The sequence below is a fragment of the Dermacentor albipictus genome, unplaced genomic scaffold (genome assembly GCF_038994185.2).
Source record: "Dermacentor albipictus isolate Rhodes 1998 colony unplaced genomic scaffold, USDA_Dalb.pri_finalv2 scaffold_39, whole genome shotgun sequence".
NCBI lineage: Eukaryota > Metazoa > Arthropoda > Arachnida > Ixodida > Ixodidae > Dermacentor > Dermacentor albipictus.
The window spans coordinates 1,441,106-1,466,371 of record NW_027225593.1 but is presented as its reverse complement, the minus strand read 5'-3'; the positions used below and the strand labels follow the sequence as shown (position 1 = coordinate 1,466,371).

Below are 25,266 nucleotides of genomic sequence, written 5' to 3'. Positions count from 1 at the left end.
CTTTCTTTTCGTGCAGCTTTTAAACTAATGAAGTGCATTGTTAAGCCTCCCATATGCAAAATTGTCCCTCCGGTACTTGAATGAATGAATGAATGAATGAATGAATGAATGAATGAATGAATGAATGAATGAATGAATGAATGCTTTATTTAGACAACACATTGTCTGGGATGTAGAAGCTGAAGGCAGATGCAATGTCTGACAAAGGCCCCCCTAACCGTACATTGCTCAGGGGTTGGAACATCATGAAAATACAGTGGAACAACGTAGAAACAAGAAAAAAGATGTATGCGGCAAGCAATCAAGGATACAAAGAAGTAAGATACTTACACTTTATACGTAATATATCATCACTAATGCGTGAGAACATCGCAATATTTTGACAAGCGAATAATACGTATGTCTGTTACAAAACATCATATAGCAAATAGGAGAAAAAATGTAAAAGAAGAAACGACTAAAATAAAAAGAAAAGTTACCGAGACCACAAGTACCGTTAAGTACCATTAGGAACTTAGCATAAAATAATTCCTAACCTTTTTCTTTATACTATAAGTAGATCTGCATTCCTGAATCATAGTAGCGATTTCTGGATTATAATTGAGGAAATGAGGTACTAGGTAGGCGAGTGTCTGAGTACCATATTTGGTTTTAAACATAGGTGTTCTAAGTCTGTTATGCCTACCGTGATATTGTGAGTGGTCGAATGACAAAAATGTGGACAGGGTATTTGGGTCATGCAGAATTTCCCTATGTGTATACATAGCGAGCCTAAGTTGGAATAGATGATCTATTGTCAGTCTGTTTAGCTTGAAAAAGTTTGGTGCAATGTGGTGACTACTTTGAAGGCTTTCTTTTAAACGCAAAACTCTTTTTTGTAAAATTATTAACCTCTCTAAATTTGTCTTATTAGTTGTATCACAGATGAGTGGACAATAGTGTATATGCGAATGAAAAAGAGCACAGTATAGCAGTAGGTATAACCATTTTGGCACCAAGGTTCTGGTACTATCCAACATAGAAATTGACCTGCACATATTTGTATGTATTTCGTTTACATGGTGCGTCCAGCTCAAGTTTTCTTCAAAGACGACACCTAGAACCTATAAGTAGAAACCCCTACGATAGCACAATTCTTTAATCTAATACAGGTACTATAGTCTTAAGTTTTGTTACGGCTTTTTAAAATAATATACTTAGCCTTTTGTACATTTTATTGAAGTTCATTACAATGCAACCAGTTTGATAGATTAGTTAACCATCTATTAGCTGCCTTTTCAAGTTCAAATAAGTGTTTACTTGTAAAAAAAATACTTGTGCCGTCTGCATTAAGAACTAAGTCAGGAGTTCACGGTATGTTCAGAAGGCCATTTATATAATGAATAAAGAATAATGGTCCAAGGATAGAGCCTACTTTATCCGCTGTAATTGGGAACGGTACCATTTAGGCTAGTAAGTTGCACCCTGTTGGATTAGATAACTGCCTATCAAATTTAACACCAAACCTCTAACACCGTAGTGTGGGAGTTTGCGAAACAAAATGTGATGTTTAATAGAATCGAACGCATTTTTAAAGTCTAGAAATAAACCAAGAAGGTATTGCTAATTATCAATATCATTAACTATTTTTTATTTAATACCTAACAACGCTGTTTCAGTTGATTTCATTTCACGAAGCCAAATTGCTGTTTGAAAAGCATTTGGGGGTCGCCAATAATCTTCATTAATCGTGATTTTAATGTATATTCTAACACTTTATAAAATAAAGGTAGCACAGATATAGGCCGATAGTTATTCACGTCATTATGAGAACCACCTTTGTGAATTACTACTACTCTGCCTATCTTCATCCCTTCAGAAAAGTTACCCGTAGTGAAAACTTTATTGCAGAGATGTTAAAGTGGGCCACATAGTAATTCAGCAACGCGCTTAATAAGGTCAGCCTTAATATTGTAACGATGTTAGTAAAACAACGATATTTATTAAAGGCGAACTTGTGCCCACAAGGAAAAGTCACTGCGGTCGCGAAGAAGTCCGCGGCAGTCGCGTTCGCAAAACTGGGCTCGAACCGTCTTCCTCTTCCCCTCTCGTGACACCTCGTGCGCGTGGCGCATTCGAGCCGGGTCTAACTGGCTGCCCGTGCCACGAAGATCGCTGCCTGTTGTTGCTGAACAACACCGTTGTACGGCGTGCACAGTACCCAATGCAAAGGGCGCGCAACTTGAATGTCACCAAGTTTGTCGTGGCAATATCATCATAGCCAGCGGCAGTATTCTCATTTAACGATTTCAGGTATGTAACTATTTCTAATTCACTACATGGGGCCAAGAAAACAGATTGCGCGCACGAAGAAGAAATGTATTGTTCACAGTCATTTGTTGTACCATTTGTCTGACCTGCTGCACCAGAGGTTAGGAACAGATTATTCAATTTGTCCACTAGGTCGGCTTCAGTGAACTTAACGCCGTCATGGTTAGTGTCGTAGGAAGGCTAGCCTTTGTTTTTCTTATGACCAGACGTGCCGAGTTCCAAGCTTTCCTGGGATTACGGCAGACCCAAGCAAACCTTGCCTGATAATATTGAATACGAGCTCTCTTCAAATCTGAGTTCACATTCTTGCGAACTTTTTGTATTCACGTAATATAGATATGTCTCCTAGTTTAATGAAGTTATGGTATAGTTTATCACGTTCTCTAATTCTACTGTAAAGATATCTGTTAATCCATGGTTTCCTGAATTGCTGTGCCTTTTGTAGTATTCATCAAATTGAACCTGCTTTTCGCCTTACGTTCACGTAAAGACGCTTGTTCGAGATATGCGAGTTGAGCATGACCGAACCACCAGAAAGCGTTACTGCGAGACCGGTGAGGTGCTCGAAGCTGGGTGTGGCACAACGATTATTCTTTGTTTCGACGTTCCAAGCTACCTTGTAATCTCCAGCTCCACCATTCACCTAAGCGCGAAGAAAAAAAATTACTACGGATCTCCGCAGCCGACCACACTGGAATCTCACCTGCGTGTCACTGGAGCAATGTACATTGCAGAGTCGAACGCGCTAACCACTAAGTAATCGCGGAACATTGATGCTGGGTAATTAGTTCGAGGCTTCACGCTAAAGGCTGATGCTCAAAGGAGTGCAATATATTCATGCATTTAGAAGGCGAGAAGAAGCAGCATTGCAGTGCGCGAGGTTTACAGTACGTGGGCATTGGAAAACAATGTGTTCTTGAGAAGATGGCGGTGTTCTTTTCGCGATGTTCCTCGTTCTCATGGTCGTGAAAATAGCGTCGGTGGCACGAAAGAGACGCTACATGACAATAATGATAAAAGCTTCAAACAGGGCACGTAACCACAAGAGGAGATCCACTGAAATTTAAAGTTATTTGTGGAAGACAACCTGAATATGCATCGCTAACGTCAATGCTCAGCAGCGACGTCTAAGCGTCAAAGGTCGCACGCATATCTCGTGGAGCCGCACTCCGTTATTTCGCTCCTCGCCTCAGTTGTAGTGAAAGATGTTGGCTCCAAACTCTGCTTGAAAGTCTCAAGCGGGAACTTCGAAACGAGTCACCGGGCCTTAAAACCATAAAGCGTTTTAATAGCGCAACGATTCCTTCACCGGCGTCCTACATGGTCATACAAAAGCCGAATTAATGAAACGCTGGCAGGAGACTTCCAAGTCGCAAGTCATTTCGAAAGCTACGCTGGGGTGACTAGATGTGTCACTGAGACTTTGTGTTAAAGAACGAAGGAAATACTGTGTCCCTTTTACACAAAGCAAAATTAAAAAAAAGAACGATTCACCATGTTTACCTCAAACATATTTAAAACTAATGCGTTGAATGGTCGCGAACAAGTGGAAAGGAATGGTCGCGAACAAAGGAAACTGCAAATATACAGTTCTAGAAAGTTCTTGAAATAGTTTACTAAATAAACGTAGGCAACTTCGACAAGGGGAGTCTGAGAATGCTAAGGACTCTGTGTAAAGGTAGTTCGAATTTAATAACATGTTCAGCGTCACGTAACAGGAGATCTTAGGTCAGTAGGCATGTGGCTAATAAACCTTCGCCCGCTACCTAATGACATCAAGGCTGCCAGATTCGAGACCCTCACCACCGGGCAAAAATAAAGGGGGATGTTACAGATACGTTTAGCAGGAGGGGTGCTGGCTAACACTCCTACAGCCTTATTTATATATCTAGTAAATATGGATACCCAAGTTAGTGGCCGGATTGATGACCTTGGCTGTAGCACAACTGGTAGTCCAACGCACGAGTGATGCTGAAGTTGTGGGTCCAGCTCCCAACGGCGACAAGTTACCGACTCGTCCGCTATCATTTCCATTTTTTTTTTACTATTTTCCACATTTCAACTACAGATAAATTCACCTATGCTTTCCTTGGATTCATTGCATGTTTTCTATACACACACATATATATATATATATATATATATATATATATATATATATATATATATATATATATATATATATATATATATATATATATATATATATACGCACACAGACCAGGCAGGAGCAGTAAGTTATCGTTGGGGACACGATTTATGCCAAGTAGGTTTTTAGTAACCGGTGAATGCTTCAAAATACGTAGCAGTGGAGCGAGCGGGCTTGCTTCGGCTTAGTGCTTAATAACACAAGCAATCTATCGTGTCGGCAGATGCCAAGCCTCACGGCCCATTGCATTGCAGAGGAGGCATGTGTTACGCACTGCGGCCATCACGATGTCGCAGCACGCTCGTCAATCACGTCGGACACTTCCGTCAACTGCACACGTGCGAAAATTTTGTGAAGGAATATATTGCGTACTTTGGTAGAGTGAAGAAATCGGGAATTTGCAAGCTACACTTGGAATCAGCTCGCACAGCGGTGATTCGAGATTTCTGTGAGAGGCCTTCGTCCTGCAGATGACGTAAAAATAGACTGCTGCTGCTGCTGCTGCTGCTGCTGCTGCTGCTGATGATGATGATGATGATGATGATGATGATGAAGGTGATGTTTCTGCACTTACAACGGCGTTCGCCTGCAATGTTTGTTTGCTCTATGTGAAATCCTGTGGTTGCCCTGGATGGCGCTCGACGTTAAAATGCTCATAATCACGTTGCGTAGACTTCATATCGGCTATCTACGAGATTATTTCTGGGGTGAAGCAAGCGATGCTGTGATCGAGACGGCACGTCATGTTTTTATAGTATGTGCACGGTTATACCTCCAATTTTCTTATCGATTCGCACGCGCTATCCACTTCAGTTCCGTTTTCGCGTAGACTATAGAAATGCTTGGAGCGTTTGACTTTCGCAGGCTTACATTTATTTAGCTTTGTACCAACCATGGCTCATCTCTGTACACGCAGGAAGTGGCCAGGAAGAATGCATCCGCCGTCTTGGACGCTGCAGACTTCGTGCTGGGCGAACAAAATGGCGTCGAGGGTGCCCGCGCCATCGAGCTGATGCGTGACCACCCGCGTCTCCTCGAAAGGGTGATGGAAGGTGCTGACGTCACTAAGACCGAAGCCAAGAAGAGGATCCGCAGCGCCCTGCTTCGCGTCCGCAGGAGCAGCATTGACGAATTTATGACAATGACTGGCGTCGTCAAGGAGGTGGTGCAGTGCCTCAGTCATCCCGGTGCCAGGAGGCGTCAGCTCGCCGACATTGGCCACGACTGCTGGCTCCACATTCGAAGTTTCCTGAAGATAGCGGACGTCGTGTCATGTTGAGCCAGTCAAGGTCGGTGAAAACAATCTAGAGGCTTTATTTTTCGCCGTTTTCATAGGGTCGGGGCTTGCAGCAATACCTCGTTTAACAACGCATGACGAGAGCGAATGTGGCTGTCTATAAACAAAAAATGAAAATAACACAAATATGTCGAAGATTTCTGAAAAGGAATTCGACAAAAACTTGCGATGAATTTGTTGAGTTTGTCACATTCCTGCTGCGGTCGGCATTAGCCTTTTCATGACTTAATCGTAAAGCTCAGATTGATTTTTCTATGCGCCACATATTTGGTTTGATAGTATAAAACGCCCAAGCTCAGAAGGCGCATAATTAGTAAATATTCATTGTCGTTTTGGATAGTGTTACATTCACATGGGGTATTCACCATTTTTCATAAACAATAATCTTGTGATCACATCACAGACAAACCAATTGGTTCCAGATGGTCGGATTTCTTTTTCGTTGACAGCTGTACAGGCGAGTGAGTTTATTCAAAGGTGAACATACCATGTCACTTAGGCAGGCCTTGTTAGCTCAATCAGTGAGAACAAAATGGTAGTAGGAGGAATAGAATGAAAGGGAAAAAATAATAATAAACGAGCTTGACAGTTGAGATACCGTGTAGCATTTACCAATTGCTTCTTTTTTTGTGGCCGTGTATATATACCGAAATCTGACATGCCATTTCATCTAGTCATCTTTTGCATTAACCGAATGTATTCGGCATTTACCATATAAAGAATGCCAACATCGCTAAACGAACCTAGAACATGTTTTATACTAGCTGGTCTACGGACTACATTTGGTTTCATTTCTCGGGGCCGCGACACAGGGCCGCGCAGTAAGTAACTGTGTAGGACACAATTGAGAATTTCACTCGAGTTAATTAAATGACTTTTCATAAATTAACTTGCTAATGGCCATCATTTCCTCACGGTTTTATTTTCAAGGCCCACAAATTAAGATGTTACACAAGTAAAAATATGATTTTGAAAAGAGTTAGGTGGCGGTTGGTCATACTTTCTTCTTGCTCTATGTATATAGTACTTAAAAAGAGAGACCCGAAATCATAATGCCCAAACTTCAACTACTGTCAGTACTGTCATGACACAGCGACACAAACGGAACATATAAACTGCGATTTATTGAAAGATTAGACTTCTGCAATATATACTTCATTCGTAACTAAAACAGAGTTTTATAAGGTAGAAAGTGATGGAATATCACGACCTCTTATTTTGAATGAGTTGGCATGCACGTAGCTTTTATTTTCTACACAACCTTCAGTTTGAGACGGAGACGAGGAAGAGTATCACTTCGTCGTTGTGTTGTTAATGCTAATCAATAAATTTTACCAATATCTGCTTCATTCTGCAGTCTTCGGCAGCAGAGCTTGGCAGCCCGAGGGAAGAAGAAACCAAGGTGGCTCCTCCTGCCGACGTCGAAGTGCGGCTGTAGAGAGGGGCTGCTACGTTTCATCTAGTAGGGCTCGGTTGTTCACAACTTGACTTTTCCCACTCGTTACATCGCCGACCCAGGAAGGTGCTAGGAAGCCATTGAACACCATTTGCCATCGCCGATGTGGAAGTGTTTCAGCGTCAATTGAATGTGCTTTGAGGTGGTGGCGTTGAAGCAGTGGAGGAGGCGTCCGCTCGTTTCCGTTGTATTACTTCACGTGACATGAATGGCGATTGGAGTTTGCTTGACACGTGCCAGTTTTGCAACCATAGTGGCGTGCCCATCTTTCTTTGTTGACCATGATTTCAGTCCTGAAACAAAGCTTAGGTGTATATCTTTCTCACCCGATACTACATTTAGCTGTTTTAATTTGCATTGTGCAGTTCGGAGCGAGTGATTTAAAGCACTTATTAGGCGCTAGTGTTCTGCAAAGTAATGGCCATGGTTTTATTGAGGTAATTAGTAACATGCAATAAAGCGGACATGCGTCTTCCGGCGTGTCTAAGACCCTGTGTTTGAGTGCCGAGGCCATTCTTGTACTCTTGTATCACTCTGTCCGTAAAGTGTCAATTGTCAGTGTTGTACTGTGCATTGTAATCGTCATGCCTGACGAAAGTACGAAATAATCCATGCATGTTTCTGCAGTGGAGCCCGAGCTAGCATTTAGATCTGGAATCAGTTCGCTACAAGCGTAGAATGTGAGAGACAAGAGACAAAAACTTGAACGTATTTGAATTGAACGTGACGGAGTTTCGTTTATTTCCCTCAACGGATTCATCTTTCCTTTTAAAGCATTGTACTTAAGTTACTTTTCACACAGAGGAAAAGTCTAGTATACAGTACCACGCGCTCTACATAAACGGTCAGGTATAGTTATATTATCGCGCTTATTATCTCGGTATTTAATGCTACATCGACAGTCAGAAGGCGTTTCGTTCTTGAACTAGACGTACCAGAGTATGTATAGTTCTCATCTCAAACCAAGCGTTGATACTGCAGAGGTGAAACTCAATGGACAGAATTAGCTTCCCAGACCAAAAACACTAGTGATGTTAGGATTAGCCAAGCATATCGATTGCCTAACTCTATTACGATGAGATACTGACACAGTAGATGTGGACGGCATATAGATGGGGGGCGGAGGGCAGTGAAAAACTAGGCGCAGTGACAATTTCTAGTAATTTTACCACCATAAAGTTAGTTTCATTCACGCAGGAACCACTCACCTTGTGTTAGCAGCAGAATGTCAAAGCCACAGTGGCACGTCAACAAACTGGTCGACTGATTTGTGTTTTTTGTTGCCTGTAAATAAAAATTGCAATAAACGGGCATGCCATGGCAAAAAGACTGTTTGTGGCCATTTATTAAATAAAGTGCATGCTGCGTATACAAGAAATGCAGAAATTTAACACTCCCAGGGTTAGTTTAGTAGAAAAGTACCGACACCCCAGATGGTGGATGGCAAAACGGCGCCGCGGTATCTCAAATGGTAAGAATATCACTTGATCCACTTTCATCTCCATTAATTTATCATTTATTTAATTCGATTAGTAAGTACAAGTAATTTACCCTATGATGTTCTCCTTGGTGCCCTCGTTGGTTTCTTATGACATGGTTAATAAAAATCGGGCCCCTCGGCTCCCTTTCTTCTCGTCATTACATTACGAGGGTCTTGAATCCGCCAACATTGATGCCTTGATTTACGTTGTGTGCGTTTATCGACCAGCTGCCGTCACCCAAATAGATCACCGTCTCGTGACTCCTGCGACAACAAAGGTGTTTCACATTCGACGCCTAGGCTCGTGGGGGGTGGCGCCGGCTAACACTCCCAGGTTTAGTTGTAGCAGTAAACCGCATAGAGTGAATGGCAAACCGGGGTCCCCGCAGTAGCTCAATTGGCAAGAGAATCGCACGGTGGTTCGTATATCACCTGCCAGTTCTTCAACCATTTTCATTCCCATTTGATTCTCATTTTTTACTTAATAAGTGCGTAATTTCGCCTACGTTGCTCTGGGTGTCCTTGTTTATTGGCTTATGTTGTGGTCAACAAAAATGATGCGCCTCGGTTCCCTTACTTCTGGTTCGTAATATATATATATATATATATATATATATATATATATATATATATATATATATATATATATATATATATATATGTATGTGTGTGTGTGTGTGTGTGTGTGGAGAGAGATAGAGAGAAAGACGTGAAGAAGAGGGAGGAGTTGTAGTTTTTGGCAAAGAACAGCCCCCCCCCCCCCAAATACTTTTCTTGCTAGGCCACTACATTCTTCGTCACTTTGAGCCGCACATGTCGGCTTCCCACTAACACCAGCGTTTCATGGATATCGCACTCTTCTATCCCTCTTTCCAGCAAGTTTAATGAGCACGACAAGATCGGTAAAAGCATATCGGAAAATTTTCACTAAATATGTGCCATGCCGTTTTGCGCGTTACCACTATGTGATTGGATACTCAGTGCAGTAAGCTTTCCGTTGCACTAAAACAATGGGTACCATAGAAATTAGTTGTCAGTCTCTTTAAATCATCGTTTTCAATCTTTTCAGAGACTGTTGAGGTGAACGAGTGACTTTGGTAATTCGTAAAAAAAAAATATCAGTTTCGACGTGAGGGCCAAGCAATGAATGCGATGGGCATGATTACACGAAGTGCAACGTTCGTAGCTGTAGTGGCAGTATCTATTAGCGTAAACGTATGCAGCCTATGTAAAAACGAGCTGTTGCGTTAGACAACCTCTCTTTGAATCCTTCCATCGGACTATCTCATTTTATTTATTTTGAAAATTTTATTTCAGTACAAACTAGAGGCCCTGCGTTGAAAAATATTACATAGAGGGGAAATGAAACATCGCCAAAGGTAACATGTAAGAGGTGACAACAAAATTAAAAGCAATATAAAAATGAAAGCCAATGTCTTTCTTGGCGAACACCATTTTTCCGTATCGGGTATGTTTCAAATCTCTTTTCTGGGCCGATCACGGAGGTAGTGCAAATCCGGGTCTAATAAAATAGCATCACTTTCAGGTTTCAGCTCTGTAATTGTTTCGCACTTCTAAAATTTAAGTCTCAATGGAATTATGCATGTGCTGCCGTTGTTTTTTTTTTCGTGGCAGTTGTTTGTGGGCTGCCATTCTCAAAATTTTGAGGAATAATTTTATCAAGACTGTAATTCCTGGTCTGAACATCTCTCTGTCAGGGACAGATGCTTGAACGTGTTCTCTCTGTCCTCAAAGTAACGGCTGATAACAGATACAAAACTGGCACCCATATCTTCCCAGAACGTCAGATAAAACTGAATGGGTAACCGGTCCAGCCCTGGGGCCGAGCCACGCTTCATGGAAGATAATGCTCCCTTCTCTTCATCTGCTGATGGTCGGGCGCAAAGACGGTCAGGTACCTCAAGTGGAACCTCATCAAACCAGCAAGTGAGGGTGTTGGCATCACGCTTGTGAGCCGCCTTGCAACATCGCGCTGCGTCAAACTGATCTTCAAAGGAGATTGCTTACCAACACACGTCAAAGTCTGTCACTTCCGACACCCTGTTCGGCTCTTCGTACAAAAGCCTCTTCAATGCCATCAGTGCTTTAGGCTTGGACATGTCAAGGGTGTCTGCCCAAACTCGATACTGTGTCCCCATTGTGCTGAACCTCACGCGGAGTAGACGTGCTGGGCTACTGTACTAAAGTGCGGCAACTCTAATGGGTCCCATGCTGCCTCGTCTAGGGGCTGCCCTACCATCAAGAGGTCGATGTTCTCAAGCAAATGATTTTGGACAATTCGACACACAGGGAGGCTGCTGCAACGATCCGGCATCGGCGTCACCGAACCTCCTCAAGAAAGGCAGAGCCGCGAAAGGAGAGGGCCGCTTCCATTGTAGCACCCACATTCTCCAATCAGGCCAAAAAGGGGCTGAACAGCACAAGGAAGTCGCCTGAAAGGAATTTGTCTCAAGAAGAATGGCCTGCGCTTCCGAGCCAGCAATCTCCCACAGAATTACAAATTGTCAAGCCCGCTCAGGAGCCTACTCCTGCCGCTGATGCCACGCCCAAAGCAGATTGTCAAGTCCTTTCAATGCTGCTTCCCCTCATAGATGCCATTCCAGTGATTCTGTCGAACCTTGGAACTACGTCTGCTCAAAATGCACTGAAAGTACTGGACGCCTTAAGCCCAGTGCTTGAGTCCCTCGAATAGAGACATGGCCAACCATCGCCCATCGTTTCGAGTGGAAGTCAAGGCAGCGTCAATCATACAGTGGAACGCAAGAGGTCTAACATTACGCCTTTCAGACTTTCGTCAGTATATATATACTAATTTGTTCCCAATCATTGTCATATGTGAGCCTAATGTGTCAAAAGCAGTCAGATTATCGGGATACGAAGCTGTTATATCCGCAACAACTGATGCATGCAGCAAAGTCGTCGTTTTAATTCGTCAAAAACTGACATATGTTCGCCAGCCGATTCCACCTCATGATAAGAGTCAATATGTTTGCCTAACAATTAAAAAGGGCAAACTCATGTTTACACTTGTAGGCGTTTATATATCGCCTTCAAGAATTTTTGATCCCAAACGATTAACGATTATCTTGTCTGCGTGTCCAGCCCCATATGTCATCATCGGAGATTTTAATGCGCACCATATAGCATGGGGAAGCACAAGGACAAATGCGAGAGGGCAAAGACTTGCAAATGTCGCCTGCAACCACGGCCTCTCTTTGCTGAATGACGGCAGCCCAACGTTTATACGAGGCGTGAATTATGGCAGCTGTCTTGACCTAGCTTTCGTCTCCTGCACTTTCACAAGATAGGTTAAATGGCTTTCGGATATTTAGACACACGGGAGTGATCATATTCCCACATACCTTGTCATCAAAGGGATGGCCAGTCCCATCTCACGGAACACCATTCGATTAATTGATTTGACCAATTTTACTTCCACCATGGAAGATGCTTGTCGAGAGGGGTTGTCCTCTGGATTAGAGGAAGCAATAAAGTCTGCAATGCTACGCGACGAGCGCACGGTCACAGTTTCGTCGAAGCACACGGAATTGGATATGGAGTTGGAGCGACTTCGTGCACTCCGTCGTCGTGCGGAGCGCCGTTACCGGCGTACAAAATCCGTCGAAGACCTTAGGACAGCCAGACGACTACAAAAGAGACTTCAACGTCACATGGATAGATTGGATAGATTGGCATCTCGACGTTGGACAAGATTTTGCCAGACACTAGACCCCCAAAAGCCATTTTCCCACATATACGTTCCCTCCCTGAACAACGCTTCTCATTCAAACCGCTGGCGCTCTTCCAAGGGCGGCTAGAGGCTGATGCTGCAGAAGTCTTGTGCAAGGAGAATCGTTTTCTCTGGTTAACCTCCCTGCCTTTCCCCTTTCCTCTCTCTCTCTCTCTCAAGTGGAACCTGAGGCAGCCCACTAAGCATTACACGAAATCCACGAGAGAAAAAATCTATTTGCATAGTCGTACGGGCCATGTTTTCAATATGCGTTACAATGAGCGAATAATTAGGAGAGGGAGGCGACGCAACCCGAAGTGCTCTTGCGGCGCCGAACCGAATGCATGCGCCTGTCTAAAAATCGAGTTTCTTGCAAACCGCAAAACTACAGGGTGTGCACACGGATTACGCATGCATCGCCAAGCAGCAGCTGACAAAGTGAACGCTGCCATGACGGCGTCAACGGAGTCAGTTGATTGACCCGAAGGGCAACACGGAGCTTCGTGGCAGTATCCGCCAGGTTTTCTGACACACGTCGTCCGAGTGCACGTCTTCCGGCTGAACAATGCATACGCCACTGCACCTTGAGCGCATCCCATGACTCTGGCTCAGATCTAGAATTAGAGGCCTGCAAAACTCTTGACAAACAATAGCGCGAGTGCGCGTGTAGAATGTGGATGTCTAGACGCGATGGTTTAGGTGAAGGGAAAGTGGGGAAGCGAGTTTCAAGCATAAATGATGTGTGATTGGAAATATAAACGGGGGATCAAGGTAAAGTTGTCACATCAGATCGGTGAATGGCTACAGTTCAACATAGGGCTCTTTGTTATCAGCAATATCTATGGCAAATGTGTTCTGTTGATTTTTTTTTGAAGTTATGCCTCTATATACTGACAAATATCATTCGCGATAAGAAAGGAGAAGGCTGCTTTTTAGGCAGGAAACATCACACCTTATTACAAACTCTCGAATTTAGAGACCTGATTTGGTTTAAAGCACAGTTGTCACGGCAGGAACTGCAACAGCATTCTACACTGACGTCTTTGACCTGAAATTTCGCCTCGCAGCTTGTAAAGGAACTCAGAGCTTGCCAGAATGTGTTGTGAGATGTTGATGGAAATGAAATGACCCTGATTCATAGTGATAGAAACCAGCACGCTGTTCGCGATTTAGGTTGGAATTGTAATTTTACGATTTTGTGCGAGCAGCATTCCTTGGGATACTTGCTCGGCGAATTTCCCACGCTAAGGCGCTAAGCGTGCAAACGTCGCCTCGCACCTGCTTAAGCTTTTCCTGTAGCCTCTAGAGCCGCTCGAGTTTCCTCTTATTGACAGTCGGCCATTTTCCCAAGAAAGTATGCCTTCCAACCACTGGGACTCAACCATCGCCGACAACGTCAGCGCCTTTCCACTTAAGTACGAAGATCAGGACAGGGGCTGTGCCGCTTCAAGGTAACCTGGGGCCTGGCAGACCAACCTAACTGAGCCATCTTTCTGGCGAACATCCAAGGATCACGAGTTCAAAACCCCGATTTCCTTCCTTTTCTTTATCTCTTTTCTTTAAGTTTATCATTATAACAGAGAATTACATATCTTCGCCACGACCATCCGCACAGGGACCCTCTTAAATATTTTTTCTTCAAACACTGGTTGTAATTTTGTTTCCTCTATTATTTATGGCCATTCACGTGCAGGTCATAAACTACGCGGTTTCTCCAGTTTAGTGCCATGTGTGCGGTTTAACCGAGCTCAGATTGGCCGACCTTGACTATCGATGAAAGGAACACTGTAGGTTAAATGAGGCATACAACTGCCGTCTCCCTAGTGCTTAGGGTCGCTGCGTTCCTAGAAAAACTACGAGGTCAGTTACCCACCCCCCCCCCGCCATTCCGTCCTTCTCATTAGTCCTAGTATAATCACGGTCCAAAGCTGTAGAAAGGGTGAGGACACTACTGAGAACCGTCAAGGTCGCCTGCTTTGTGCGAATCTCAGCCCGATAGTGCGACTGAACATTCTGACTACCACCCGGGAACGCGGGTGTTCGGACGACAAGAGACAAGCAGTCGTGACGAGTGGATCATACGGCACCCGGAGCCTCTTGGTAAGCGCTGAAAGGCTTCCCTGTTTTATTTTTTGCACACAAGTGTCAAGCCCTCTTCAAATTTAGCAAAAATGTATCGTGTACCTAGGCGCGGTCAAGACCGCGTGCAAGCGTAAGATCCGGGAAACAAGAGATTACGGCAACCGAGAATTGACACTATGTCGTGCAACCTATAGCGATCAGCAAAAACCTGCAAAGGGTGGACAAATTAGCGGATCTCTTACGCATGAAGGGCCCCCTGAGCCGTAATTGTCAGAGACAAGGTAGCTTAACCACCTGCGGAAATATCTTACTGAGCTAAGCCTTACGCTGGGTTGCGGTAGTCGGAAGTTCTAATCGGCCCCTATTTCTCTTTCTGTGTTTTTTCTTTTTTTTTAACGGTGGTGTATCTGCGTATGACATCCTCCAGTGCACTGCATATGTAGGCTTGGAGTGGCACCTGACACCGGCGAAAGATGCCGAGAGCGAATGGGGCTATAGTAATCAAGGTGCAACCAAATTAGGAAGGCCGACTATGCTTGAACAAAGACACTCCCTCACCAGAACAGCAATTGGCCTCCCTGGTGCATTATTCCGCCACAACCTTACTAATGAAATCATCTCCTCAATGAAATGGCCCTCAGCCTCCAGTGGCTGCGGAGCACCTGACCAAGGCGGCGGTCAGACTTGCAACGCAGCAGAGGGTGCTAAGAATATCTGGCTCCGGACAGGCCGCCAATGGAAACTGACCCTTGCAAAGTTTAACACCGGAACCCTCACGAGTGGGGCAAGCTCAGCAGGACTCTTCGAAGAACTATCAGACATTGTTTGGGACATTATCGGCCTTAGTGAGATTAGAAGACCTGGTGAGGCTTACACATTGCTGAATAACGGTCATGTCCTCTTCTATAGAGGTCTTCCGCATAACAAGCCATACGGGGTGGGATTCGTAATCCATAAAGACATAGCGGGCAACATTGACGAATTCTACAGCATCAACGAGAGGGTAGCACTACTCGTAACCAAACTCAACAGACCTTTTCATTGGGCGAGGAGGAAAGGGCACGCTGCGAGCCTTTCTTTCTGCTGGCTTGTGCGATCCGCCGCGGCGCTGCTTGAAATTATTGCTTATGCGTGCTGCGGAATGATTTCGAGATGTTTTAGACAGTACTTGGTTAAATTTACGCAATTTCCGTTCGTATAAGGTTGTCAGGGGAATCTTTCGGTGTATAGGTAACGACAGTACGGGGAAATATCTCTTGGGGGCGCAAAGATGTGATGCGCATTGTCAGCGGCAGTATGTGTTGTGAACTGTTTTGCGTATATCGGTTTTGATTCAACGAAGACAACCAGCGTCTCTGTATTACCTGCATGAAATGGTAAACCTGCTCACTACCTGATTGCTTGGCGTAAGGACTAAAGCTAGATCGCCTGCTCGTGTACGGCCAACCTAAGTCAATTACGAAACATCTAAGCTGCAGACGCAATCAAATATTTGTGATACAGCGGTGTCGTTCTCGCGACGATTCAAGTCTACTAGGCTTGAAATCACTATATGTCTACACTAGCCTCCTGCATGAGGTTCATGGCGCTGCTCAAAATAGTGATCACTGCGGTTGGCGGACCGGCATGATACATATGAATAAGCTATGTGCTTCGGCATTGTCTTTTTGCCCTGTAAATCCATAATATCCGACATGGATCCCATAAAAAGAATGCGATGGTTATCTTGAGGACAAAATAGACATGCCTCTAGGTGGTATAGTGAGTCACTTTATGCACCCAGCAGTTGGTGAGTGCAACATGGTTTCTAGGAACTACGTACGGACTCGAAGAAGCCATTAATGATGATTCGCGATCCACGAAACGCACAACCGACGCGCCCTCAAACTGGGCGCATGTACACAAATGAACCGGTGAAAGCACCGGGATCCTTCTAAAACATTTTCAGCGCCGTGCCGCATGCGGCAGCACAGGAACATAAAAAAGGCGGATTGCGACATGGGTCAGCCGGTGGCGACTCTCTCTGTCACAATGGGCCGGTTCCGCTTACTATTCCTTTGGACGTCCCATCGTGGACAGGATGGGGCAGGTCCGGTGTTGATGTCAACGGCGTCGTTTGCCTCTTTCGTGGAAGCACAAGTCCAAGCTGGATAAAATTGGTCTCCAAGCTAAGGATCAGCAGATCTGTGGAATTCTGAAGGCTGCCCATAAATTCGTCGTGGTGCTCTGTGGCCCCCGACTATTCAGTTCGACCCAGGGAAGGCTTCGGCCCTTTCGTGGAACTTTGCCGGCACCAAGGGCAACCACTTCAAAAAAATGGGGTGGGGAGAGTGGAGGGTGATTTTCTTCTTCCTCAGAATCACTATATACATTTGTAATACAAAACCAGACGTTCTTGTTTAAAGTGTCCAAAAGTGGTGCCACTCTTTTCAAGCAATTTGGTCTCGCTCATCCACAATCGCACTCGACTAAGTAGGAGCAGGCTAGCCTGATAGCACGAGACCAAAGGAAGAGCTGCTCTGTCATATCGCTTTTGCTTGCCTGGGGTGAAGTTTGCGGATATCGTTTCAGCGGTCGCATCGCCTATCAGGACCGACGCCACGTGCAGCCGTGCGGTACCACAATTCAATCCGGCACAGGTGAGTCTAGAACTCGAGTTTTGTATAGAAGATGTTATATACGTGAATGGAAACATTTTATGAAGATCTCACATTAAGAATGCATTATTTGCGTAGCCAAATCTAAGTTTTCGGCGAAGCCTCTTACAACACCAGCCAAAACAAGCCTCGCAGACACGTGCACCGTCATTCCCATGACGGCACAGGGCACCTTAGGAAACTCCCATAGACGGTGGCGCCAGATTTGCCTCTAGGTGTTATAGTGAGACACTCTATGCACCCAGCAGGCGGTGCGTGCTACATGGTTTACAGGAACTACGTGCGGTCCCGCAAAAGCCATGAACAATGATTCGCGATCAACGAAACGCACAATCAACGTGCACACAACGTGGGCGAAGGTACTAAAATCAACCGACGAAAACTCCAGGATCCTTCCAGAAAGTTTTTAGTGGCATGCGGCACGGGGCAGCGCAGAAAAATGAAAAAGGCGGATTGCGACACGGGTCGGCTTGTGGCCACTCTCTCACTAACAATGGGCTGGTTCCGCTTAATATCCCTTAGGGCGTCCCATCGTGGACATGACGTGGTAGGTCCTGTGCTGATGTCAACTACGTGGCTTTCCTCTTTCGTGGAAGTAGAAGCCCAAAGTGCATAAAACCGGCCCCCACAGCAAGGGTCAGCAGATCTCTGGAATTCTGAATGCTGCCAATTGATTCTTCGTGGAGGTCGGTGGCCTTGCACTATTCAGTTCGGAACGGTTCGACAGTTTCGTGGAACTTTGCCTGCACCAAGGGCGGAGAGTGGAGTGGTAAGAGTGGGCAGAGAACGGGGTGGGGAGAGCGAAGCGGCATCTCCTCCTTCCTTCGAACCACTAAATATATTTGGAACGGATCACGAGAATTTCATACTGAAAGTGTCCAGAAGTGGTGCCTCTCTTTTCGGCAAGCAATTTAGTCTCGCTCATCTACACTCGTGTTCGACTCAGTAGGAGCAGGCTAGCCTGGCAGCACGAGACGAACGGAAGAGTTGCTCTCCGTCATTTCGCTTTTGCTTGCCTGGAGTGAAGTGCGTGGATATTTTTTGAGCGGTCGCATCGCTTATCAGGACCGACGCCACGTGCAGCCGTACGGGACGACAACTCGAAGCATCCGGCACTCGTATAAGGTGAGTCAATTTCTCGTGTCTTGTCGATGCATTATATTACGGCAACAAATTTTAGGTAGAAATTATATTTTACAACGTTTTTGTGAGCGCTCGCGCAAGAAGCGTGGACGCATGTTTGGAAAATGACGATGCCAGTCGTCAATGTAGGCGGTTAGAATTGTTAATGAGAACTCGCGTATATGGCCTTTCCTTCTTTGGTTCTTGAGAGAGACATTTCGTCGCCGAACCGAAACGGCCGAGAGTTGGACGAACGTCGTTGCTCCTTACCGTAGTAAGGTGAAGCTAGCGCTGCATCTCGGATCTTGCGTGCGCATGCACGACATTTCAATGACGACCGCTGAAAACACGGGCCCATAATTGCGAAGCGGTCGCTTTTTGTCCTCAGTGGTTTATGTCAGTTAGGCGCATGTAAAATAACATTAATACTATCTTGACATGGTCACTACTGCCAGGGACAGGCGCAGGGTTTGCCTAAGCATTTGAAAATGGTATTTTCATTGCGGCGCTTTTGTCCTAATAGATGCTGAGATAGGGAACATGCTTCAATGACGCTGAAATATTTCAGCATACCTCCAAGACATAAACTTGGATTATAGTTATGTTTATTTACGTTGCTGTATCACTACAGGAAGGGGGCATATTCTCTCCCTATGTTTGCTGTCATACTTATAAAGACAATTCAGTTGCATTGGGCACCAGATAAAGTGGGAGTGTTCAGAAATACTTTATTATACATGTCAACGTCCCTCTGGACATTATATGAAAAATAATCACATGGAGGTATGTCCTTTCTTAAAACAAAAACAGATACTTGTGGGGACGACACGATTAGCAAGAATGTATATATATATATGCAAATTTCAACACTCTCCTAGCGCCTGCTTTTTTTACTATACCATACCATACCATACTATACCATACTATACTGTACTATACTATACTATAGTATACTATACTATATAGTTTGCTATACTGCTGAACGCTAGGCGCCGCTATGAAGGCATGCGCTCGCCGTTGACAGTACAGACTTACGGCATATCGTCGGTAGCTATACGAGAATTTGTTTAGCACCGTGTATGCCGATAATTTACGTCTCGCATGAGGTGCTTGAGAAATTTGTTTACGAATGCAGGTTACTATGTCAGGGCCTGCAAAAGGAGCTGTTCTGCGTTATAAGAATTTACGCCCAACAGTGGCGCAACAAGTCCTCGCTGTATATAGTAGATGCGAAGGGAAGTGTCTGCGCCTGCATGCCAATGCTCTAGACCACTTTGTAGACTCTCGATCAGCTTTGTCACGCCATTATGATTGCAACATTTCAGCTTGCAGTGGCGCTCTTACAAACTGCTCCTGGCACTGAGCTAAGGCAATTGCAGAAGCCATCACTCGCGACATTGCAACGACGATGGGGCGGCCGCCTTCGTGCATGAATTTTCACGGGTCAAGATGGCGGCAGCGAAAGATTTTTGCAACTCGGTCGGCCATATTTGGCTCTAAAGTTAGGTGGGAAAGCCACACGCCCCGAGAATACGAGCACGCGGCATTGACAGCAGTGTTTTAAAGCGAAGCACACCGCGTCGTGGGAGCTGGGGGTGGTCACTCGAAGTGCATACATGACAGGAGCGAGTCGGCGTAGAAACGCGAAGCTAAAAACTAGTTTTCCGCCCATCTCTTGATAGCTGTAATTATGCGTGAGTCCCCTCAGAAGATGCAGCTGCAGCGCTTCCTTTTCTACTAAGGTGCGAGTCCAGAGGGGCGTAGACAAATCTGTAGATTGGAGGGAGGACAAAAGGCAGTTCCCATACAAGGGAAGGGGGAGGTCCGGATGGAACGCAAGCAAAACCTACTACTATACGAGCTGGATAAGCTTTGGTTCAAGTTACGGTACAGCATGTTGCTGCTATTTCTAAAAAATGAACACCTTGCAAATATCTCAAGCGGACAAACTACGCAGGGCACGCAGCAGCAGAGGCGCATTAATTAATGCGCACTGCAACGTCCAGGCAACACTAGCGAAGCAGTCGACAGTTAAATGAACATTTCTGTGCCCGCCGGGGTAGCTTTGCTGATATTGCATTCCTAGAGGTCGTGGATTTGATCACAACCGCGGCCGCCGCATTTCGACGGGGGCGAAGTAGAAAACCCACGTGCACCTAGATTTTCGGACAAGTTAATGGGACCCTGAAACGATTTTGACAATATTGTACAAACGTACAGAGTCGTTACAGTAGGTCCTTGTGATCATTATTTAACGCATATAAGTGCTCCGCGTAAAGCGTGTGATTTATTATAAGATCTTATGGCGTTTTTCACTCGTCGATTCAGAGCAGGATTTTTTGCTCCGCGGCAACGCATCCGAATTTCACTGGTCGATCTGGAGCGGGTTCGCGCGTTCCACTGGTCGTTTCGGATCAACTCGCTCCGCCCCGGATCGCTCTCACTTGCTCCGCCGCCGAGACGCGGATTCGGGCGGAAATAGAACGCGTCACATGGCGTCACTTCCGTCTTCAAGCGAAATCGGTACCCGGTTGGTACGCACAACATTGTGCTGGGCATGGTTTGCGGAACCGGTTTGTGTCACGTGCACGTAGACTTCCTGTGTGATCTCCCGCAGAGCGTTCGTGCGCTCCACTGGCAGACTAGGATTCGTGAAAGCCGAGCGCTCGCTCGAGGATTCAGGCGGCTGCTCCAGTTCGACCAGTGAAAAACGCCATTAGAAATGCACATCGCTGCCGATCGCAGCACACTGCACGGAGGAATTTTAAGCCAACCCTACCCATATTATGCAAATCACCTCAATGACGTCCGGGGGGCGAGCTATCCGATTGGCTGACGAGGGCGCGTGATCGATGATTTTTCCAACTTTACGGTAACCAAATGATGTTTGTAAAAGTTGGAATGTTAGTTACTTTGTTTTTATAAAAAGAAAGTAACATAGAGGCAATGCACAAGCAAAATTTTTCAGTACACTTAAGCACTTCCTGCACCCAGCAAGTGTCGTCTGCTTGTGTTACAACGTGCTCCGACTTTGACGAGAACTCCGCCGTCAGTGTCGGTCTGTCTTTTCGCGAGCGCTATTATTTGACTTTGTTGCATGTTGGACTGCAAACGTAGCGGCTGGCAATATGTCAAGCTTCGACATCGTGTCCCTCTGTGCGCCAGTAGACGAGCGAACTGACTGCAGTGCATCGGAGTGCCGCTATCGGATCGGCGCCTCGATTTGCGCCATCCGATAACAAAATGTTACATCCGTCAGTAACAAAATGTATTCTTCTTTGCTGCTGGTGTAAATTTTTCGCAGGATTGTTGTTGTTTATACGTTGTTTTGTAAATGTTTAAAATGTTTTACACTTGGTTAGAGCAATATCAGCTCTTTGGCTGGTTAAGCTCTGTGCCCACGGGTGGCTGGACCGTGGAGACCTAATCAGGCAGCTGACGTACGTCTACGGTTCATCAGTTCCTTCATCATCTTGAGTTTATGCTTCCACCCTTTTGTCGAAACGTTCCGCTACTGTGTGCTTAACCGAATACCATACACGTTCGGCGCTGCGACAGAATGCTCGCAAGGAACGCTGCTTCGAAAGATCTCGCGTGGTGTGGACGGCCAAGCGGCCAGCGGAGAGGTTTCGCGCGGGCGGGGGGTGTTCCACAACAACCGGGAGTGGACGATGTGACGTCGCATCGTGATGGAGAACCAGTGAAGGTGGAGCTTAGCAGCGATGGCTCGGCGAGCGAGCTGAGAAGGAACAGCATGGCTAGGGAGCAGGGTACCTTGTAATTGCTTGTACCTTCATTAATACGTAACGCTTCACTTAAATTGTGGTGCGAATGTTCTACTGAAGCTGTACCCTACGCGTCTACAAAATTTGTCTGAACCGCTTCAGGGGCCCTTTAAAGGACATTAGCCTGTCAAAATGAACCCGGAGTCTGCTAGTACGGCGTGCCTCATACTCTAATTCTGGTTTTGGCACGAAATGCCCCATTAACCAATTCAAGTTTAATACTTCTGCCACAATTGGATGTGCCATGCGAGGCAATGCCTAAGCTTAACCCACTCCGAGGTTATGAAATGCGGCGCTCAACTACGCCTCAAGGAAACCCCTCTCCCTGTGTGTTCTGCGCACTACACAGACAAACAGCAGTGGTGCACGCAAGGTAACGTTTAATACCAACTCATCAGTCTTGTGATAAACTAAACGTTGCCGAAATTAAACTTTCGTCATTAACATCGGCGCTAATTATCGTCAACGAAAGCATCCATGACAGAATGCTTCGCTTAAATCTATTCCCACACTGCGTGGCATATGCATAAAATTTTCGTTCTCTGCCTTTCTTTTCTTTATATTTAACTATGTTGCGAGTAAAAGTCAATCTGTCATCCGAAGTAGTCGAGCCTAGACTTTACGCTTACGTGCCTTAGTATTGTAATAGTGCCTATGATAGCCGTCTACCTATGATAATAACCAAGCACCCGCGTCAGCGCACAAGTTGCAGACGCTGAGAGTCTAGCACGAACTGGAATCGCTTGCCTGCTACCTTGAATGATTCACTGTATGGAGGCGACTTGAGCATATGGGCATCTGACTCAAGTACTCATTGAAGCCGTTCATTAAAATCCACAAGCTTGTCTAACGCTTATATTTATATCTTTCGACGCAGAGGCATAATAATTTCACACGAGAAAACTGCTACATTTTCTTTTACAAGGAATTGCCTCTATAAGGGCACATTCACACCGAAAGCGGAGCGTCCAAGCGGCCAAGCGGATTTTCAACGCGGCGAGGCGGTGAGCGGGCGCGCCTGTTCAGACCGGACGGCTTGCCTGGCGGCCCGCGTGCCAGTGAAGGCGGAGCATCCGGCGTTTTCGTGGCACACGTGCCGCCATCTCTTGGCACCAGTCGCCCGTCCTCAACGCGTGCGCGCGAGCGTCGTCACCGCGCTACCGTCGTCTGGACGGCCGCTCGCGCTTGCTAACCACTTGTGAAGCAGCTCGGACGAAGAAGACGAAATAGTTGGCATTCTACTCGCTGCCACTTCAGGAGCTTTTCAAGACGAGCAGCAGAAAGCTCGAAGACCGCCCGCCGACACCGCTGGTGGGTTCGCCCCGCCTTGCAAGAACGAGAGCGAATCGGTCATGCCAGTGCTTTGATACTTGTATTCAGTGTTCTTGAGTACGTCGTGTCTCTTGTCACATAGCATCGCGGAACATTTAAAGGTGTCGATCAAAAGTGCAGCGCAAAATCCAGCTGTCTGGGTGCATGCCTTTTGAGTCGGCTTGTCTCCTCGAGCCCTGGTTCGCTGCGGGAAAGCGGGAAGCTCCGGCGGGGCGGCAAAAATCGGTCCGAGAGCGATCGGGCTGCCCGCCGCGTTTTCCGCCTGCTTTGCCCGCTCGGCGAGGACGTTTTCGCCGCTTTCCGCCTGCCCGCTTTGCCCGCCCCGCCTTCGGCGTGAATGCGCCATAAGTTGGTGATAGTGCGTTGTAGTCGCAGATCCCGAATCGCACACAAAATACCTCTTGCATAAAAGTTGGCAGCCAGCGGTTTTCGCGTTTCCTCCAATGAACGGTGAAATCGCGTCGAACACCGGTGGCGCGTATTTACACTGGTGCTTTCTCAACCAGGGTTCAACGCCCCGGGGTGCATATTGAGCGATGTTAAAGCGAACGGAAGCGTTTGATTTCTTTTTGCGTCGCCGAGAGGGCGATGTTACCAGCTGCCAGTGTAACGTCGACGTCACCGCACTTGAGATGCAGATCCCAGGCGTCAGCATCGCCGTCAAGAATTGCGCACCTGGCTTCGCAATCCGGTGGTCCCAACATTACCGGCCCTTTGGACGGACGGGCGGCCATTTCGTTCTTGCAAGTGGCCACTCCGGCACACCTGTAAGACTGTCGCTTCCAGTAGCACACTCGTTGGGAGTCGGTTGCGGGTCGCTACTGCATGTTTCCGACAAGGCGATGATGTCTGCTTTCGGCATTGCGCAATTCACTTCAACGTATGGGGCGTGTAGACTGAACATTGAAGGACACGTTTGAGACGTATCCCGTTCTTGCCGACCGTTGGAGCTTGTCGATTATGTGATCAAGTGGTTAATTACCGCTTATTTAAAAAAACTATCCCGTCACGAAGCGTTCGATTCGCGGTACCACTTCGCTGCTTAAATGTAAAGTCATTCTTTCAATTTATTAGGTAGAAGCCTTCAACAGCGGTGGCACGCAATAGTGCGACGTACACGAGCCGCAGAGGGTGCCTCTTATCCCATTTGTGCGCAGCCGATGATTTGTCGATGGTCATTGCATTGGCTTGTACAAGGGGAAAGCTGACCCTCTCGCAAGTAACGTTATCGCGCATGTACGAAGTTACGGTCACATTGCGCCTGGATATGGGAACCCACTGGGGTCGTATTGCAGGCTGGCGCACTCTAGGATGTTCTGCCTTGGCCTTTGCGACGGCACCCGCAGATGCACCCGGAAAGTCCCGAGTCACAGACGCTGTGCATAGTCGTTCTTGTTATTTCCTATGTAGCTTAATACAGCCGACTTTGCAACGGACTAAGTCGCCTTTGTTGACTGTTACGATGGAACGTTTTGCGATGTTCAACCTGAATTCTCTGGGCACAGAACACAGGGCATGCCATTCATTCACTCACTCTACAGAACAGACCTGAAGGAAGCATTGCTCATTGGCAAAGCTTTTTGGCGGCGCAATTTCGTGCCATCGCGTCACGTTAAGTGACCTGCCATGAGCGCCAGAAGTGTAAGGTTATTCACCCCTTTCATGACTGCGTCGGTTTGACTGTGTCGGACTGATTCGGTTGAACCCTTTTCCTTCCTTCTCCCTGGTCAGTCGTTGCTGTCACATGTGAACACAGAGGCAAGCGCGGCAATCCCTGCAATGCTTCTGCAGGGGTAGGGAGGGGAGTCACGCCTAATTACGGCGTCCAGAGCGCATTGTGTACCC

The 25,266-nt window shown here is 46.2% G+C and overlaps 1 long non-coding RNA gene across 1 annotated transcript in view; it reads right to left on the bottom strand.

Annotated features, from left to right (window-relative positions):
• Nucleotides 1-6,860: 6,860 nt before the first annotated feature.
• The window catches only part of LOC139052838 (uncharacterized), a 30,548-nt gene continuing 12,142 nt past the window's right edge, over nt 6,861-25,266 (bottom strand). Inside the window, exons 2-3 of the long non-coding RNA XR_011510083.1 lie at nt 8,421-8,496; nt 6,861-7,505 (exon numbers count right to left, since the gene is read on the bottom strand). This is a non-coding gene — a long non-coding RNA (uncharacterized lncRNA). The remainder of the gene's footprint in view (nt 7,506-8,420; nt 8,497-25,266) is intronic.